Genomic DNA, 17413 nt, shown 5'->3' with positions numbered 1-17413 from the left:
TGACCAGCTCCACGACCATGGGGAGACTCACGTAGAGCTCCAGGAGTCACTCCTAAAATTATGTTTTGATTTTTGTGTAATAGTTTTCTGTTTAGTCACAGCATGTTGGAGTAAATGCCTTTTTGTGAAACATTACTGAATGAAGAAAGGCATAATTAATGCACTACTTTATGCATGAATTCATGGTAAGTCAAGTACCCTTACTATAAAGCGCTTTAATAACAGTTACAGTAAACAACATTCTCAGTACTTACTGGTAAATGGCAGACCAATTTTTTTAAGTACAGACAGACATCAAGAAGCAGGATATGAATCTCAACAATGGTGACAATCAACAATATGCTTTATGCTGCAAATGCATGGTTAACACCATAGTAAAACGCCCATCATGCATCAAGCATGAATAATTATTGTCAACACTGTTGAAGGTCATATGATAAATGTTCATGCCTAAAAGCCTGATTGTAAACATGATTTTTTTCTTCTCAGTATTAAAGCTTTATTACAGAATTGTTTGTTGACAGAATAGCAGCATGGTCCTCTCCAGTGGTGGTATATTCGCCACTGACTGTGTACAGCTCCTGCATAAACCTCGCATCAGTGCCTTTCTGTATTTGTTTAAGGGGGAACTTGCAGAATCACAATGGCTACAGAGCATAGATGGCCTGGAGGTATTTTGCAGGTACAAGTGCACTTCAACTGCTGTCTGATACTGGCCTCCAAAAAGATGTGTTTCATAGCTATCTTTATGTTAGGATGATTATTCCCATTACTGTAATGTAACAACATATAAATGGTATTCGCTTTCAGCCATGATTCATGTATTTTACAATAGCCTATAAATTATGACTGCAAATGAAGTGATTCACTGTAGTATTCCACTGGTGATATGGTCTCAACATGTCTGCATCCTCAACATACTGACAATTAATAAGGGTTTAACAGTGATTCGTAGACTACTGACATGTTTGTAGATTCATTTTAATTTCTTATGTGTAAATGAGTAAATAATGTGTAAATAAATTTTTAGCTGAATGTAAATGAGTGTACAAGCTAAAAACCTCATTAAACATGTCTAATACTTGCAAAGCCTCCTGAGACTTGTTAGACACTATAAAAACACAAGCATACTGGTGATTTGCAGTTCTTCTAAAACAGTTTATTCTCACACATCGCCACATCACAAATAAAGAAGCAGCAATAATCATTCCAAGGTGTATCACACAAGGTATATAAATAATTTAATGTTTGTTTTAAAGGTATTGAAACATTTGACCAATGTTTATTACAAAAATATTATGTTTGATAAGTAAACTGAATAAACCTGAAGATTATATGTATAATCATGCAATTATTTACAGCAATTATTAATCTAAATTCATGTTAATTTGTAAATATACTATTGTTTATTGATAATGGTAATTCATACTTCATTAACTAACGGTAAATTATCTTAGAAATCTAGCTATTAGAATATTCAGAAATGTCTATCAACTACATTAATAAATGCTGTAAATTGTTGGCTTTAACAAATTAAATATTCGCATTTGCCTTATTGTTTACATGTTAAAAATGTAAAATACTCACTTGTAAACTATTTAAAAACAATGCAAACTATTTATTTATCTAATCCTTCCACAGGTCAGTGACAAAACTTTGGCTAATGCAATATGGAAAATTCAACATATTTTTACTTCATGTTGTTTGAAAAATATTGGATATACAAGATATGTATTATTCAGTTTGGCATTTATTCTGTATTGTACTATCATATTTTTAATATTCTTACTATTCTTGCAATATTTCTGGAAAGGACATTACACCAGCCCATGTACATTCTGGATTTCATGTTTGTCTGTTAACTCTGTATTTGGTACAGCTGCCTTTTCCCTAAGAGTACTGACAGACTTACTGTCTGATATACACTCAATCTCTCCGTGAATTATGTATCTTACAGTCTTTTGTGATATTCACATATGTAGTAAATGAGTATACAATATTAATGTTAATGGCATTTGACAGATTTGCTGCAATCTGCAAACCTTTACAGTACCACACCATAATTACACTCACGGTCTCTAACTATTTTAATAGTTATAAACTTGACTTATACAATGATTTTGCTTGGTATTGCTGGTATTTTAACTACAAAAATGAAAATGTGTGGAAACAAATTGTTTAAGGTATACTGCCACAATTATGAATTAGCAAAGCTTTCATGTGAAAACACTATAGTTATTAATGTTTTTGGTATGTTTATAACAATTGTAACTACTGTCATCCCATTAAGTTTGATTTTATATTCTTATGTAAATATTCTTATCATCTGTCAAAGAAGCTCATCACAATTCAAAGGCAAAGCCTATCAAACATGTATTCCACATGTAGTGGTCCTTTGAATTTCTCAGTTGCAGTTATTTCTGATGTCACTTTAAGTCGGTTGTGACTTTAAATCTTCCTGTAGGGTTGTCAGTTTTTCTTTCACTGGAGTTTCTTATCATACCACCCATCCTCAACCCACTTGTTTATGCTTTAAACCTGCCTGATATTCGCAAAAAAATTATTTGCCTCATAAACCCATTCAAGTAATTTTTTTTTGTAATGAATATTAAACAGAAGATAGATCATTTTATTATCGTAAACCAGCTTAGTTTAGCTTTAAATCATTTTATTTCCTCTATTCTAAAATGTTAATGACATAAACTTAATACTTATTTCTACCTCTGCCATTAGTAGTTATTATTGAAAGATTAAAACCGAAGAGTTGCAGAGACAGGACAATTGTGGTGCATATCACACTATTTTTTATATGTAATGTGATATTATGGGAAATTTTAGACGTGACAGAAAGTTTAGTGTGCAGAATCACAAAATATCCCTGAGCTACAAATGCAGGACTCAAACCACAACCACAAGCCACCGTGTCTCTTTTTGAGAGCTAACTAAGCATGCTCCACTTCTAAACGCATAACCCATATAGCATGCGTGTCATCCTTCTTTAAAAAAGAACAGTGAAGAACATATAAAACAGTCACATACAATTCTTAGTTTTTTTATTGGCCATACTGCCTAAAACACAGATTGTGATAAATAACATGACAAACAATACAGCACACAAAATACAAAGACATTCCTAAATTTCTAAAGACAAATGTCTCTGTATGGTCTTGCTCTGCACTACATCACCTGACTCAAATTCAGCCAGTCAAGACTGTAGTGTTTCAGTATACTGTCTTATTACAGTGTCAGTGCCATGTAGCCTGAACACTATATTCTTTATTTCACTAAATTATTGAATTATATTGCTTGGCATTATAAATATACTGAAATTATTTCTACATCTAGAAGAGATATTAGAGTTGGTTTATTCTTAATAAAAAGAATGAAATCATGGGTACACAAATATCTTTGGATCCATGTGTGATGCATTTTAGACCTCCTTTAGCAAACTACTAAGGGTGGATATATCATTGTATGTTTTATGTACTTCAATAAAGTCAGATTAATAAGAAAATAGTGGCTGCATCCAAATGGCATACTTACACTATTATATGGCAGCCAAAAGGCAGTAGGCAAGTGGAATAAGCATATTTGAATCCTCAGTATTCATAAAAGAGTTCGAGAAAATTGCACAAGTTCTGGCTTTATTTGGAAATACGTATACTCATTTTGCATTGTAATATGCATGTCGATGCATGTAATATGTATGTACTAGCGCCCCCTACCATTCAATACAGATTCAATGAGCACAAATGTAGCCTGAATATACTTTTTCTAATTATAAGTATACTTTAAAAGTATTTTTCTGAGACCATGCCCATTTCTGAAAAAGTAAATAAAATGTAGACTAAAAGTGTACTTTCCCTATTTTTAGTTTAAAAGAAGCATACTAATAGTGCAATTTAATGGGCTGTATTTAACACCCCCCATAAGTAATATTTGAGTAATACAGTGTGTATGGACCTACATCAAATCTACCTTTGTAGACAAGTTAATTGAAAAAGTAGTTTTTAATCAGCTGAACAACCACTTAAACTCAAAATGGATACCTAGACAGTTTCCAATACGGTTTCTGAATGCACAGCACAGAGACAGCTCTCATAAAAATAACAAAAATTATATTACTTTGTATTTTGATTCTGGCAAAATATCAGTGCTGGTGTTACAGGTCATACTTAGAAAGAAGAGGTTATTATATGAGCATAAGAGTTTAGGTAGATGTCCATGTCTTGCACTGCTCTTGTTTAGCCTGGATGTCTTCTAATAATTCAAATAATGAGAAAGAACCAATTTGCCTATCACAGCTATGGAGGTGAAACCCAGATTTACCTATCCTTATCACCAAATGACTAGCTCCATTGACTCCTCTGCAAACACGTTGATGAAATTAACAGTTGGAAGTAAGCAAAACTTTTTCAGTTAAACAAAAGAGAAAACTGAAATCATATTTGTTTCCCAAATGCAGTGAAGTTAAAAAAATATAGCACTGAAGCAGTGTTAAAATAAATGAAAGAACACCAGCTCTTAAACTACATCATTGAAAAAAGAGAAGAACAGCAAAAAAGAAACAAGAAGAAATACAGTATTTAGAGTTCTACTTCAGCCACAGCCTTGATAAATCAAAAGAAAAAAACATTGCCACCTTAACTAGGCTTTTTGTTTATAACTTATTATGAATGAGTATTCTTTGTTTAAAAGCAAACATTGATCACAGTTATGATGGTAATGTTTTTCTTTTCTTTTTCACACGTCAGTTGTAGTTCTTGTATATCTCTTTGTATTCTGTCTTCAGTGATGCTGATTGCTACACAGCAAGTGTTCATCACTAATGCACAATCATCATTTAATCAGTCATATAATTATCTCTTTGAGATTTGACTCAAGATTTGCTTGTGACTTGAATGTAATGATTGGTTCCTCCTCCACTGGTGAGACTCAGCTGTTGAGTTCATGGGTGAAAGATATTTATGGCAAGACTTTTACTCTTTAGCCCTGCATTTCTTACCTCTAGTGAGTCAATACAATAGAAAAGCAACCTCTGGGTGGCAATGCATATGGGAAGGTCATGGACCAGAGTCGTGACAAAATGTTTATAGGCATTTACAATTGATGAATAGTTTCCACTTTAGATTATTTAGGATGTGCAAATAGTCTACACAACAAACAAAAAGCTAAACACTTATATTATAGTATAGTTTAGTATAGTTATTTTATACACTTCAAAACTGCGGCAACAAAAATTAAAATAAATTTATGTATTTAAAAATTTCTTCAGCAACAGTGTTGAAAGTGTTTTTTTCAGGGGCATCCTAATACTTTTGTGGATTGGGTGTTTAGTGATGAGTTTTTAGTTCACATTTTATTTAAAAGTCACACCATAGGTGTTTAGATGGCTTTCTGACTGAATGAATAATTGTATTATTTTTTAAACATTGCTCATATATTGTCACGAGTGTGGTAAGCATGAGAGCACACAACTAGCCTAAATGAAAATAAAGAGTTTTAATCCACCTAGGGATGAAATAAAATAATATAAATACAGGCAGGCAGGCAGGCAGATACGATCAAAGTCACACACACATAAAGACAAGATCGGACAAACGGAACTGAAAACACAGGACTTAAATACTTTAATGGAATTCATACACAAGCACAATTACAAAAACCATAACAAAAGTCCAGAGAACGTGATATTACCACTCCTCTCCCGGAAGGTGTCACAGCTAAAGAGTAACATCAAAACAAAACAACTAGGGGAATTGGGGATACTGGATCTTGGAGGAGGTTCTGGTGGAGGACTGTTCCCAGGAGGGAGTAGACAGACAGTCCAGGGAGGAAAGCAGACGGAGGGAGGAGCCAGGAGGAGAGACAGGAGGAGTCCGGAGCAGGAGGAGATCCAGAGCCTAGCTATGGTGGTCACTAGTGAGCCGGACAGAGACAGGAGCCATGGAGGAGGAGCGGCCATCGACTCTATGGGATCAACGGCGGCGGAGCAGGTGGTGGAGAAGACTAGGCGGAGATGAGAGCCGAAGAGCCAGGGTGTAGCGCGCGAGGCGCTGGAGGTCCTAGGCGCACGCCACAGGCTTCGGCGCACTGACACGGAGACGTGGGGACGGGAAGACGGCCGGGCGGAGCCAGAGCGATGGAGGAGGACTGAGGTGAACCCGAGGGAAGGAGGAGCCTGGAGACAGGAGCCGTGGATGGAGGGACGAGGTACGGGAGGAGGAGAGGAATCCCGAGGGTGACGGATGGTCGACGACAGACCAAGACGGAGCCTGTTTTGAGGACGACTGAGCCTGTGGCGCGGGTAATGGAGGAGCGTGATGAGGCGTACGTGAGCATATACTGGGACACCTATGTTGGAATAGAAAGAGAGTTGTTTGTATGCTCAAACATTAACATTTATACTTGTCGAAGAAATTACAGAAGTAGCATAAAGCTGTTCATTAGTAGGGCCTGTCCCATTACTTTGTCAGTAATATATTGTGTGTGTGTGTGTGTGTGTACTGGCATTTTGGTTTATGGGACACATGCGTGTATAATGAGATGGGTGCTACAACATAAACATGGTTTATGAGGACACTTTCCATAGCAGGAGTGTGCCCGAAAACAAAATTTGAACAAACATACTAAAATATAGAGTTTATTAAATAAAATAAAAAACCATTAGTTTCCTGTTAGGGGTAGTTTTTAGATTTAGAGTTGGTGCAGGGTTTGTATAGGTTTCGTAGCAGTATAAAAAATTACTTCTATGATGAGACTCCTGTAAACTACAAATGCAAATGTGTGTGTGTGTGTCTGCCCTATTCAGAGTTTCCTAGGGGACTGTTCAAGCACTGAAACAATAAAACCCAGGAGCATCTGGGATCCCTGACAAGAATGAACTAAAGAGGAGCACACTTTTAAGAAGCCTGGAAGCTAGTTAATTAAACTGCTACTGGATACATCTGTCTGTAATTAGTCACATATGACAAGAGTTGCTTTGATAAACCTTTAAGTTATAATGATAATGAAAATAATTCCAGTAAAATATATTTAACATGAGAGCCATGGAACCATTACGTGAGATAGCCCCATGTTGATGTGTCTTCCTCGTTTAATTCAAAGTTTAATAATTAATAGGAATGATCAAAACAGCATGCAACACTGTACAGTAAGTATTTTGTTTTGCTTATTAGCACTTTAATCTGCTGATGAGAATGTACTGTCCTTACTCCAGTCCAAGTGCTGAAGAGAAAAAAAATGAGTATGCACTAATTAGTGTTTAAAAATTATGTTTATCTCAAATAATGCATTGCTTTATAATATATCAAAGGAATTGACTAATATACAGAGCATATTTGAATATAGATTCATTAAGTACATGAATATATAAATATATTCATCAAGATATTATATAAATAAGTAAAACTTATTTTTTGCTAGTCCATTTCCCAACATTTAAGTAACATTGTAACCAGGCCTATGTATAAACTAGGAAGTCAATGAAGCATTAGTAGATTGTCTGTTTAATGTCTGCAAACACTTCGTTTGATAGCCTCAATACAGATGACTTTAACTGTGAAGTCGTTGATTTTTTTACTAACCGTGAACCTCGCGGTCTGCTAAGTACTCTAATGAGAGTTAGTTGATATATACTTGCAAACATTACTTATAGTTGAATGTTGAAAGTGGACTATCAGGTGTACCTGATAGTCAAATATACAAGTATCGTATAAAATGTCAGTATGCCAAACAACTTCAACACAACTATTTTAATAATTATTTAAAGAATTAACGAGCAGAGATAAAATATTGATTCAACATGCGTGACAATTTTTCAATAAATATACGTCGGCAGTGCTGTTGACATGAAATTTTCACCAGATGTTGAAATAAACCAAGAAATCTTCAAAATTCTGTAAATAAGTTTCCAGAAATTAAGGAATTACCTTGAGGAAAAGTATCATAAAAGTTCAACTGAAAATCACTAACTGTGGCTTTAAGATAAGTTGTATGCTAGTTGTATGCATTGCTCAGATTGTCTCTTCTATGAACTCTAAACTTAGATCTTTCCATAGATTTTCTATTAGTTCTCAAGTAAGATGATTGGCTGGGCAATACTACCAGCTTTACTTTCTCTTTCTAAACCTAATTGGAGGGTTTCTTTATCTCATTTCTATCTTCATCATCATAATTAGATGACAGAAGATGTTTTATCAAGAATGTTTCTGCACTACATTTCCATTCATCCTTCCCTTTAATTATATGAATTTGCCAGTGCTGAGCACCCATGTTTTGGGTTGATGTACAGTGCTTACTTTTGACATTACAGCATTCCAAATTATGGCATCCAGATATGTATTTTTTGTTTCTAAATGTTGTGAAGCAAACTGTAAAATGAGCTTTAACAATGACGTTTTCTTCAGCAATAGATCTTTGCATAGTGATTGTGTACAGGTTATAGCAGTTACTTATTGTTTTCTTTGAAACAATTGTACATGATAATTCCAGGTCTTTCTGAAGCTCTCCACAAGTGGTTCCCTGGCTTTTGACAACTCTTCTGATAATTCTTTTACTCCTCTCTGTTAGAAATCTTTCCAGGTATATCTAATCGTACCGGTTTGTGGTCAAATGTGGCCCCAATAGCGCTCACTGTATCGTTTTTCTAATTTTGATATTTTTTCAAATATATAAAATATTGAATATTTAGGAATAGAACATTTCTTGACGCAAACTGTGTTATTTGGGTGACACATTAGTGTGATAAAAACATGTGTGTGTTAAAAACAACAATAAAATTACACACACAGTGTGTGTGTAGTTAGGACAATACATTGTAAGTACTTCAATTATATTATATTTATCAATTATCAAAGTCTCAGCAGAGGAAGATTGTCGATCACAAATCATCACTGTGTTTGCTTTAGATGGGCTCTTGACCTTCGACTTGTGTTGTAAATTTAACACATTTATAACAAAATAAGTGCTAGAAGAAAACTTTTACTGATAAGTGGTCAGTTGTATATTAATATAAAAAGTGTAAGGGCCAATAGCCCAACAATAAAATAAAATTAAATACACATACTGTTAATTTGCATTGCTATTTTTTGTCTGACAGAAATTAAGTCAAACTGGTTCAGTGTTACTTTAACTCGGTATTGTGGAATCAAACATACTCTGAGTGTTAATCTAAAGGTTCTCCAAATAGCGTGCCTCAACACTTTAAAGGCTCCACATCATGATCATCTCAGGAAGCATACTAGCAACATCACTGTCACCAGCAGGACTGATCTGAGAAACATTTCTAGCAGCGATGTGACTGGAAGTATTGAAGTTAATGGTCCGCGTGGCATGAACATTTCACTTTAAGTGAGAGTTTTTAACATTAATATGAGTTCCCTAGCCTGCCTAAGGACCCCCAGAATACAAACATGGAGATAATCTGTAAAGCCGGAGACCTGGGTATCCTATTCCCGCCTATGAGTGAGAAATCAAAAGCAAAAGATGGCCTAATCTGGAATCTTCCCTTTATGTCTCTCAAGTACAGGAAAGATTATTTATCTTTCTCAGCTTTGATGGAGGATGGACGATCTGATAGGGTCTAAGCGAGGTGAATCTCAGATCTCCTATAGTAATGATAAATTCACAGTGTCTCATCTAGCAGATGTATGTATACATTTCCAGTTTTTGCAGCTAAGTTATTAGTCTATTTATTGACAATCGTTTCTGTCTCAGTGAGTCTGCTCATAACAGTGTTTTACTAACAGCTGTATTTGATATCACGAGAAGATATTTTAAGTCTTTATGTAGCACTGTGATATATATTTTAGATGCGAGTGATGCATTTGGACTTAGCCTCGTAGCATGTGTCGTGCCAACTGTGAAGATAGAGGCCTAAATAGTAATGTACTAAGGTGCTTGAGAGAGCTCCTGAGAAAAGAGCTAGTAAAATATTAATAAATGGCTTTTGTTACTTATACTACAAATGTATATTCTTATGACATCAATCTAAAAAGGTGCATGGTGTCTGTTGTCTCTCAGAGGATGATACACAAATATACAAGTAGTATAGGACAAAAATATTTATATATATACTTAATACATCCTTGAAAGAAGTGTGTAATCTAATGCCACAGTGTTTTTGTAAATAATAAGGCGTTTGTGAAAATCATAAAATGTTTCTCTGTGTGACACAGTGTTGGACAATGAGAATACTACCTATCGTTGGAGCCGGTAAATTGGGACTGAAAAGAGCTAATAATTAATTAATTTAACACACCATGAGCATGATTGCTTTCTAGTCACTGATAGATTTAAACTGGGTGTCCTGGTTTTCCATGGCTTTCCTTTCTTCGTAAGTTTAGTACTTTTACTCTGTTTTATTCTACTTTTACAATTAATGTAATTTTCTGAACTTATTTGCTTTGTTTTCTTTGTATGTGTGGATTATTTGAACTTGTTACTGACATCTGCTGAAAAATTTCTAATGTATGTATTACGCTGCATGTATTAATAATAACAATAATAATAAAATAATGTGCATTTAGGAAGCAATCTTCTATCCATTTTGGCTTTATTGTCAATTTTTTAAAAAGATTCCTCAACTCCTAACTAGCTATGTGTTATTTTAGTATCACTGATATTATATTTTGTTGAAATTCGAATTGAATTGTTTTTTTTTCTTAGACTGTCTTGGAATTTTGTTTTTAATTTGGTTGAAGTTATGAGATTTTGTTGTGTTTTATCTTTTATAGATTAATTATTTCACATTGCCTTTTGACTAGCTGTAACTAGTTTTATCAGTTAATGTTTCATTTGTTTCAGGTCTTTCTAGTTTAATTGGACAATGGAGAGAAATACAAAAGAAAGACATGTTGCAATTTCCATTTTATGTAGTTGCTTTCATTGTGACTTTGATTCACAATCTCAGAAATGGTATAGTATATATTAGCAGCTCATGGGCATCTGATATTCTAATTGTAAAATCGTAGTTGTAAATAATATCTTATTTCAACTGAAATTAAATAAAGTAATCAAGTGATTCATTAAAAAATATAGGGTATATTTAATATTATATTTAAATAAGAAATTTTTAATTTGACTGATATAAAAAGAAAGCTGTGATCCTTATACTCATTATTCAGTTAATTTTATTAAATAATAAGGCCTGTTAGTATCGGCAAGACCTATTCTATAATTGCAAAAATTAATACTGCATCTCAAGCCAACAACCACTTTAGGGAAAACAAACTACAAAAAATATAACACAGTAATAATGAAGATAAGTCATTGTCCTAGCACAGTACCAGGAGGGGAACGCAGGAATATTTAAGGAGGTAGCATATCCTAAATCAGAAGAGGTGGGAATCAGTCGAAACAGATCCTGATATAAGCCGTAAGATTTGAAAATCGTGTTAGAAAATTTAGGCTTTCATTTTCAGACATGAAAAATAATAAGAGAAATAGGTTTTAGATGTGATGCAGGTCTGAGTGCATGAAATATAAGCCCACTACAAGAATACACTATTAATGCTAAATGTAAGCCTATTTTCTCTGTTTCTTGTGTCTGTTTCCTAGCTTCTGTAAATGATTTCTCTATTAACTGCAACCTTTTTGTCTTCATAGCAAACTTTGTGATAAAAGGAATGGATGTCAGAGCATTCAACTTTTCCGCATCAGGAATTCTACTTGATTGGATTCACGGATCTGAAAGACATATCGCCAATATCTTTCCATTCCTTTTAAATCATCTTTGCTTTCACATTGTTTGCAAACTCATTAATAATGCTGGTGGATTATAAAGAAAGCAAGCTGCATGCACCCATGTGCCACATTCTGATCGGGTTCTATTGCAGCTCTGGGTTTATAAGCAGCCGATATTTCTTGTTCGAGAGATGTTAATCAGTTTTCTGTTCGTGCGTAAAATAGGATTTATAGAGAGATGAGTGTCTCTGCTCAAATGTTTTGTCTGCATATGGCGGGTTGTTTTCAGTCAAGTATTTTGGCTTGAAATGGCAGTTGACCGATTATTTGCCATTATCTTTCCATTACAATACTATCACTACGTAAACTTCAAAACATCCCCAATATTCTGTTTGTCCATTTTTTCCGCAACTTGCTTTGCGCTTGTTGCAATAGTCGGTCTGATTGGGCAGCTCTATTTTTGTAAATCAAATGAGATTTATCTGTTGTGTTTTGTGAGCATACATCTGTTGTTAATTTTAGAGCCCAGGTGATGTGGGAGCAAGAACTACATGGCTGGAACCTATCATTCGCTTAGTAACATGTGACTGTGTATTTGCATTTTGCTCGTGATATCATGCGATTTTTCGTGGATTATATCCCATAATCTCCTTCTGGTGAGTCGCGCAAAAAGCCATCTATACTTCTTAGCAATACATTTAATTGTCAGTAGTGGTGGTGGCATTTTTTTCTGCTGTTGTAGAGTTGTATTTGTTGGCTAGGGTTTTTCTACTATACCTAGAGATTTTCAGGTGTTAGGTACCTTTGTCATATCTCCTTCTTCCGGGAACTGTTTTAACCCAGTAATCTAAGTGAATACAAATGAAAGGAAATACAAGAGTTCAATTCTAAATATTTATATTCTAAAAGGTTGATTCACATTAACTGTTGCTGCCTATTTATCACCAATAATAATCATTATAAGGCGAAGAGAATGTTTATTATTATTATGTGTAATTGTGTTTGTTGGATCTTGAGTCTTAAATTATAGAAGCAGCCATGCAGCATATTTTCTTTTCAATTTGAATGGGTAAAAATGTAATTTAAAATGTTTCAAAATGAAGTATATATTTATATACTTAATTTCAGCAGTGTTAGTTTAAATGGCACTTGCCTCTTTTAATAATACTAAAATCAATACAGACAGCAGAAAAAAGTTATTCTAATAATGGTATATGTGGAAATAATTTACAGTAATGGATAATCAATAATAATCATTTTAAATACCATGTGAATGCATGTTTTATTGTAAAGTGTCAAATTACAAGAAAATAAATGAAATTCATCTACTTCTGCAACTTTATAAAGTTTGAGTTTCCATTAAATAAAATGTAATCTTAAAAAGGTAAGGCTGCTTGCCAATGTTATTTTCCTTTCTATGAATGATTTATCTTTCTAAACTTGGCCTTATATCTTTTATATACATTTTCTGCCCATGTCTTGCGACCATAAGTCCAATCTCAGTCAAACCCACCTTCAAAGCCAGCTTTTTACAGGTGTTTGTGGGATTATTCAGTATTTGTATAGCAAGTGTGTTGGAGCAGGCTTGAAAATGAAGTGTGTAGACAGTAGCTCTCCTGAGCAGGGTTGAGATCCTGCTCATACCTATACTCTGATTTCTACAAGTCGAGCAGGTAGATATTAGGGATGCTCCTGTGTCCATCAACTAGAAACTGTTAGGGGCTGAAATGGCAAAATGAGTGTTCAGCCGAATAACCAAAAGATATGCCCACACACCAATGCAGCAAATATGCTGGCAGTGTAAAAGCATTTGATAGGTCCAAGAAAGATGAACTCACTCACAAGCACAGACAGGAGAGAGCAGCACTGCATCTCAGGTGGCTGTTGCTGGTTACTGTATGATAGATTGAATTGTAAAAAGACATGCCTGCTTCCAAAGAGAAGTAATATTAACACATTGTTTTTTTGTTATGTGTAATGTTTATGTGGTAAGTAATTTTTTTCTCTTCTTTAAAAAACTAGACAAAATTCACATTATGGCTATTCAATTTATGCAGTTAGTGCATAGTGAACAAAGCTTCCATTTTGTTCAATATTTTTCCCATCCCGTGCCTAGTGAATAATATGTCTACTGTCTAAGCTATAGTTTCACACAATCTAGCCATTCATCCAGGATTTTACCTACAGCATGGCCTGAGATCCAGCCTAGCAACCTAAATGTTGTATATTATACAATAAGGCATAATATACCTTTATTCATCACTACATAACATGTGACACCACATGGACACCTTACAAGCAAGTAAAATATAAAAACAAAATGGAAAAGAAACAAACAATTTTGGCCTAAAAACTGAGCCCTCACAGTATGAGCGTAGAAAAAAATACATTAGCAACCAATAGAATACACACTGGGCCGCCCCAAAGTGTATTGTGATTTGCATTTAAAAATGGTGGAGCAAATCCTGTTAAAACGGAGCATCACATGCACTTAGGAGGCGTAACTGAATCACGTACACTTTCGAGTCAGCGAGCTCAATGATGGGACAGAGCTAATGACTCACTGTTTGGAAACGCTAAAGGAAAGCATGTATGGAGGACATCTGCTGGTCAAAAAGCTGGAAAATGCAAAATACTAAAATACGATCTTTAGTAACCAGAGGCTACCATAAATTATCTACAGCAAATATTATACATGTTATCTTGCATTGCTGGAAATTAATCATAAACAGCATTCTAATGGAAGACAAAACAAATAAAATATATGATGATAAATTTGACTGGATAAAAACATGTATGGTTATATATCAGCATGCAGCAGTTTTGAGTCTAAATTTAATAAGGTGCCTAGAATTAAGCGAGGGACTGATCCTAAATGTATGACACATCTGAAAGTATACAATATAATTAATTGTATAATGTATATAGTAATGTGTATAATTTAAAAATGCCTTGAGGGTGAGCTCTATGGGAGTACAGAAGACTCTTGGGGACATAACATGGTACATTTCGAGACTATGATATGTGTCTATCTTACATTTCTTCCTGAGACTCTGAAAAGTAAAGACAAGTGCAGTGGCTAGAAAGTAGGTTTGTATGACATTAGCGCTTGTTATTTTTTATTCTTCCACTATCTACTTAACTCAAATGTTGATCTAAATTATGAAAGAGTATGTGTGGAGACAAAGTCTGTATTTGTAGATTTATATCACATTAATAAACAAAGGCTCAAGTGGTGAAACTGAAATATTGTATACTACAAAGTACAGTCAGATAAACTCTAACGAGACTTTGTTAAGGCTATTTGTAATTAGGGGTGCAATCATAATTTTTCTGAAACCATTTAAGTAACAGTAATTGTACTGAAAAACAGATATATTATTCCTCAGAATGGAAAAAGTATGATGCATTGTTGTATTTGTTTATAAAGATGTCTTGATCTACTACTTTTTAAAACATAATTTATTAGAAGAACATCATGTGAAGAGGATTTTATTCAGCAATGGGAGGATCCTGCAGAAAATATTTCATTCACAGACTTCAAACTTATTGGTTTCTACAGCAGTCTAGAAAGAATGAGGCCTCATTGTTTATCCTTTCTTTCTGATGTTTTTATTGGCTGTCATAGCAAATTCTCATCATCATATTTAATCACACCTCTCAAAAGTCTTGCATTCTCTATATGTATGTATTAATTGGTCTTATGGCTGTTGTAGATCTGAATGTTGCCCTATATTTTTTGTAATTTAGCATGCTTCTGAACCTTTGTTTAATTGGAGTGGTATATCTCTGACTGGTTGTTTGATGCAAATGTTTGGCTCTCATTTTGTTGGAACATTTCAGCACTACTTTCTTTGTGGATGGCAATCGACCAAGCATTTTGCAGTTTGTAAAAGCCTCTTTATTATCATAATGCATGCAAATCCCAAACTTCCTAAAGATTTGTTTTTCCAGTCATCAGAAATGTATTCCTGGTAGTCACCACTGTCTCTCTGGCAGGAAGGCACTGTCCTTTGTATAAACAAATATAATTGATCATTATTTTGTTGTGAACATACATGGTATTGGTCTAGTTAGGCATGTGGAGATATATCTATTAATAATATTGTAGGACTTTTGACTGTTTTCTTTATCCCTAACTGCTGATTTTATTCACATCAATATTTCCCTACATTGTGATTTTCACCTCTGTGTTTAAATCTATGAAAACTAAATATGAAGGCCTTAAACACCTGCATTACTCATGTCATTGTTATGTCGGTTACTTTGACTTTGCTTTGGACACATACTTTACATGTACAGAATACGTAGCCAATAATTTTCTCCCTAGCAAATCGCTAGCGTCTTTGTGAGCACAATGTACTTTACTTCTTTTCCTAGTTGTTTTAACCTAATTATTTATGGGTGAGAACTAAAGAAATACAAGGCAAATATTTATAAGTTCATAAAAATGTGGAGTCTTAGCTTTGTAATGAATCAAATAAAAGTGAAATGTCCATACGCTGACTCAGAACCAAAATGAGAACTTAAGGTAGGAGAAAGCATATTTTGTAGTTGTTGATGTATGCATGTATTTCCTTGAAGTCTTGCACACAGGAAAATACAAATGTATATGCCTTAAAATGTTAAGACATACCTTGGGATAAAACGTGGTGTATTTATTTAAGAGACTGTGGTATGTGTTATTATACTAAGTTTACTCCTAAAGGCACTAACTGTAAATTAAGAAATATTATGATTTCTATTAATAACCTAAAAGGTAGTAATGAAATAGGTATTGTTTAATTCCTTTATTTTTGCCTGAAAACGAATTAATAAAAAAAGTGCATAGTTCAGATGATTTATCTCTCTTTGTGTTTAGACAGTAAACAAAAACTCAGGATTCAGACAAATTGAAAATGTTGCACACTAACAAGTATATATAATTTCAGCCAGATCTATGCTATCACTAATAAATTTAATGAGGCAAGACTGTGATGTAATAATATGGTGTTTTTTTGCGTACAGCTTTATTTCAAAATGGATTAAGTTCTATTTCTCCGAAATTCACACACAATACCCCCATAATGACAAGATAGTGAAAGATTTTGAAATTATTTTATAAATTTATTCAAAATAAAAAAAAAAGAGCTGAAAAAAAAAAAAATCACATGCTCACATAAGCATTCACAGCCTTTGCTCAATACTTTGTTAGTCTGCACCCTTTGGCAGCAATTACAGCCTCCAAGTCTTTTTTTTGAATATGATGCCACAAGCATGGCACAATCTGTCTTTGGGAATTTTGCCTCATTCCTCTTGGCAGCACCTCCTCAAGCTCTATCAGTTTGGATGAGGCGACGGTGTACAAACATTTGCTAGTCCATAGGATGTTGAATAGAAGTTTGGGTCTGGGCCTTCTGACTTGGCACTCAAGGACATTGCTGAGTTGTTGTGAAGCCACTCCATTTATATTTGGGCGAGTGTGCTTTAGGTCATTGTCCTGCTGGAAGATGAACTGGTTGCCCAGGAGGTCAAGAGCTTGCGCTCTGAGCTAGTTTTCATCCAGGATGTCTCTGTACATTGCTGCATTTATCTTTCCTCTCCTATCCTGACTAGTCTCTCCAGTTCCTGCCAGCTGAAAATATCATCCTCACAGCATGATGTCATACCACCATGCTCTACCATAGGGGATCCTCTGTCTCAGAGGTGTCTCAGACAATTCCTTTGTCTTCATGCTTGGTCGTGCTTT

At 34.4% G+C, this 17413-nt stretch overlaps 3 pseudogenes; all 3 read left to right on the top strand.

Annotated features, from left to right (window-relative positions):
• Window positions 1-1670: 1670 nt before the first annotated feature.
• On the top strand, window positions 1671-2589 carry LOC122359529 (annotated as a pseudogene).
• A 9042-nt stretch (window positions 2590-11631) lies between these two features.
• Window positions 11632-12536, top strand: LOC122359337 (annotated as a pseudogene).
• A 2539-nt stretch (window positions 12537-15075) lies between these two features.
• LOC122359336 lies at window positions 15076-16093 on the top strand (annotated as a pseudogene).
• The last annotated feature ends 1320 nt before the right edge of the window (window positions 16094-17413 follow it).

Source organism: Puntigrus tetrazona, chromosome 15 (assembly GCF_018831695.1).
Source record: "Puntigrus tetrazona isolate hp1 chromosome 15, ASM1883169v1, whole genome shotgun sequence".
In the NCBI taxonomy this organism is placed as follows: domain Eukaryota; kingdom Metazoa; phylum Chordata; class Actinopteri; order Cypriniformes; family Cyprinidae; genus Puntigrus; species Puntigrus tetrazona.
Note: the sequence above shows the minus strand (reverse complement) of the source record. Positions and strands in the feature narration are given on the sequence as shown.